The sequence below is a fragment of the Symphodus melops genome, assembly GCF_947650265.1.
Source record: "Symphodus melops genome assembly, chromosome: 13".
In the NCBI taxonomy this organism is placed as follows: domain Eukaryota; kingdom Metazoa; phylum Chordata; class Actinopteri; order Labriformes; family Labridae; genus Symphodus; species Symphodus melops.
Window position 1 is genome coordinate 6,317,077 of NC_136703.1, and position 4,271 is coordinate 6,321,347.

A 4,271-nucleotide genomic window follows, 5' to 3' on the forward strand; every position below is an offset into this window, starting at 1 on the left:
TAAAAGCTGGGCAGAGGGGCTGAATAGGGCTCTTTTCTGTCTCATTCAAATACCGCCAGAAAGCACTTTCATTCTGCTGATAAAGTATAGAAAGACAGAGTGCATGTGTGTACTATGCAGGGGGAGTGTGTGTAACTGTGTGTTTGAGTGTGTGTCCATCTGCATCCCGCTCTCTCCCTCCCTGTCTCTCTCACTGTCTCTCCCCCTGTCGCTTTCGCTGGCATTTACACTACGAACAGCCAGACAAACAGACGGCTGGCTGTGCAGCCTGACCGATAAACAGAAGCTCCAAAGTCAGGCAAGAAAGTAGACATAAAGAACGAAAGCAGGAAAGCAGCAAATCAAGTTGTAAGCCTCTAAAAAGGTAAAACAGGCACAAAATGTGAGGGGGGGAGGGGGGATGAGAGAAAAGATGGGTGACAGGGCTGCAAAAAGATGGATAAAGCCAGAGAATAACTGTCCTTGGCACTCAATTTCCAGAGGGCAAACAAAAAGGAAGCAGCCCAAAATGTCTACTGACTAGTCATAGAGACGTGCAGCATTACACGAGATAAAAGGGAAAACAAATAGGACAAGAAAAGGAGAGCATAAGAAAGAGAATTTGGTAGAAACACTTCACAGGGATGAAGTGCTCTTGGTCTCCCCCTTCCTCCCCCTTCCTCCTCTTCTTCCTCCTCCACCTCCTCCTGGTCTCAGGGGCTCGGCTGGAGTTGCATTCCAACGCGTCGCTCTCAATCCCTGTTACTCCAGGCAACACAGTTCCTTGATCTGGTCCCACGTCATGCCGGGCAGAGGAGGAGGAGGAGGAGGAGGAGGAGAAGGAGAAGGAGGAGGAGGTGAAGGTGGAAGCAGTCACAGGGGTAGTGGAAGACAGGATTGATGGTAAAATGGATAAGAGGAAGAGGTAGGGGTCAGGTTGAGGGAGGGGGGTGAGAAGAAACGAGGAGGTAAAATGGCTCAAGAGGGTAGAAGGGGAGGAAAGACAGCAGAAAGGGTCAAATGAAAAAGAAGGGTAGAGCATAGCAGAGGGAAAGGAGGGAGAAAAGAGGTGAGAGGGGCAGAGGAGAGGACACAAGAGGGGAAGGCAAGGGAGAAAAGGCCAAGACATGAAAGAGGACAGGAGCAGGTGAGAGGGAGGAGGGGGTGGAATATGTGTAACAAATATAAATAAAAGCAGGGGTAGATGCAAAAGAGAGTCAGAAGATGAAGTATTCTTGAACACTCCCAACCTTCCCCGCAGTCTGCGATCGTGATGATAAGAAAATTAAAAGTAAAATCACTGTTAAGGATCATTTGCTTCACTTGAGGCCATTAAAGTCAGATGGGTTTGTTCTGAGCTGCCTGCTTTAATAAAGTTCAATAAACTGGAGTTAAATAGGGTGAAGAGAAAGATGGATGGGTCTATAAAGAAGACAGAGGGGTGACACGGCCCAGTGTGGCTGGATCGCAGTCAGAGAGTTGCTCAACACAATGACAGTCAGGTGTGAAGCAAATAAACCCGCCTGAGAAGTTTTAAAAGACTCACAGCAGCTTACCTGGAATAAAGTTATAAAAGCAGATATATTTTATTCACATTTCCATTTTATCTTATGGATGGGAGTGAGACTTTTAAAAGATGTGTTAAAGGGATATTCAGATATGTTTGTGAAACAGGGTTGTATGATGTACTTCTCAACAGTCAGAATGTAAGCTGTTTAACCTTTATGAGAAACTAGAAGGAGAAAATAACAAACGCAGTTCCCTCTGGGGTTAATAAAGTATTCCTGATTCTGAAAAAGCACATCTGTATTCAACCATCAGGAAAGAAAGCACAAAAAATCCCATTATAGCGTTATATTGTGGACTCTAATGCTTCATTTGCCACTTCCACATTGTTCCATTTACATCATGTCTTGCCTCAGGAGATCTCCCACCCCTCTCCCATTTGACAGGGATAGTCGTGCATGTGTGAACAACACGATCAGGAGCAGTCTTTCTAAAATGCTCCAGAAATGTCGAGGCCCGCATGTGTGAAAACAGCATGGCATTTAGTTCTACAAGTAACTGTCTTAGCTGTGCTTGTGGTGCTCACTAGCTCCTGAGGGAAGTATCAGTCACATAGAATTTAATTACTCCATTATTTTCAGACCCCTGTCATAAACCACTGACTGACCACTCTATGTCGCTTGGATTCATTGCTGCCATAATTCCATCATTCTTCAATTCATATAGCAGAAGCTTTTATCCAAAACAACGTACGTTCAGTGTATGGAAATAATGTCCCACGGAAACATTAAAACAGTGTACATAGTCCAAGGCAGTCAACTTTGATGGTTTCAATTCAAACAAAAACAGCCCCAGTTCTCCAAGTGAAGTGAAAGATGACCTTCAGAGTTGATCAGCACAAAGAGGATGGAGACAACGCTCTCAGAAACTACATTGCATATGGTTGCTACATTTAATGTGGCCTCAAAAACAAAAAAAGGGGTAGCTTCAGGAACAAGACCGAAAATATCTCCAGTGAATTATATAAAGAAATGGACACAGTTGGTTCTGAAGCCTTAAAGGCCATGGTAAGTTCTCATCTGGAGGAAAAGTCGCATGTTACACATTTGAAAAGCCTTCAGGATGACATCATCTCTGATCGGGTTGCTGAGCAGGATTTACAGTAACTCTCTACTATCAAGCATGAATAAGACAGACAGGAATCTTTCTCAACGTGAACACATGGTGATACAAGATTGTCCATCTCTGACATCTGCCTTAAGGACTTATTTTGGGCTAAATAATGACCACAGTAGGTGGGGTAGGTCGAGTGTTGTTAGATCTGTTGTGCTCGAGCGGAGGATGGTAATGTGGTAAACCATTTATCCGCTACTCAGAGGAAAGTAACAGCAAACAGGATTATTGCAAATGGTGTTTATTGATCCATGTGAGAGGGGAGTGGGGGGTGACGAGTACAGCTTCAATGAGAAGAGAACTAAAGTTAAAGGTCAACTCATCTGGGTTTTGAAGGCCAATACTGGCGCCAATATTTTTCACTGACTTTAGAGTTAATCTTTTTTATGCTACAAACAATGAAGAATTCAGGTTTTTCCAAAGCTTTCCTTCTCAGAGCTGGCAATCCTTTGAAAAAATATTCTCATCATACCTTGCCACTGAAACTCCCAAACCAATAATCAATAAATAAAAAGCTCCTCACAACGACAGTAAGAATATAAAATGGATTGAAGGAGGAGAGTTTCCTCCTGTAGACCACAGGCACTCAGCTCTGGATGTCAAATAATGTTAACGCCCAGATCTTATTTATGCATCAAACACATGCACCAAAGGTTGTACATCATTGGGACCACACTGGCAAAAATTGCATTGCTTATTTAAAACCTTGAAGGTCATGACTGAATGTAGATTTTACAGCAAGCCACAAAATTCCAAGGCTCATCTGGATATAAATATACCCCAAGATTTGACGTGTTTGCCACTCACTTTTTGGAAAATAACTGATAACAGATAAGACTTTAAAACACGATGCTCTGAAGTTTCTCCAATAAAATGAGAGCAAAATATGTTCGCATAGAATGCCTAGAATTTCACAGTACTGAAAGGCTGTCGACATTTCTCTTTCAATTCGTAAACATCTCTTAAAGCAATAATTGACAAGAGGAAAGTGCCCTCCTTGGGTTCATCATGGCTCAAGTGCAAATAGAAGGGACATGTCAGAGGTAAGACATCAGTCATACCAACAGTCTATTCAGGTTATATCAAGCAGGCTGGGAGTTACACCAGAGGCAAGTTTGCTTCTATTATTAAAGCTAATGTTTGGTGTATTGGTTCAAGCTTTTTCATTCATGGCCCGTTGTGAGGCTGGTTTTCTTTGCATTGTTTTGGTGTGCACAGTATGTAATGGGATTACTCTTCATGGAAACAACATCGGCAGCTGTTTTGAATACATAAAAGAACCAGGAAGTGAGCATTAGTCAAGACAAAATACATGAAAAGAGAAATAAAAGTGGCACATTAACAAAGAAAATAAATGATAAAGGCAGAAGGGGATCTTTGTTTAGTGCAGTGCAGAAAAACAACAACAATTGCTGCTCAAACCAAAAGCACTTAAACAAGATGAAGAGTCAACCTATAGCTGGTGTTGAAGAAATTAAGCTGAAGCAGTTCTCTAGTAACTGTTTGAGGCTAGCTCCAAAAGACCAGGGAGTCCTACATGAATTATATATACTATCATATTACTATCATAGTTATGAAGACACTGACTTGCTGATTAAGGAGGAAAACTTTGG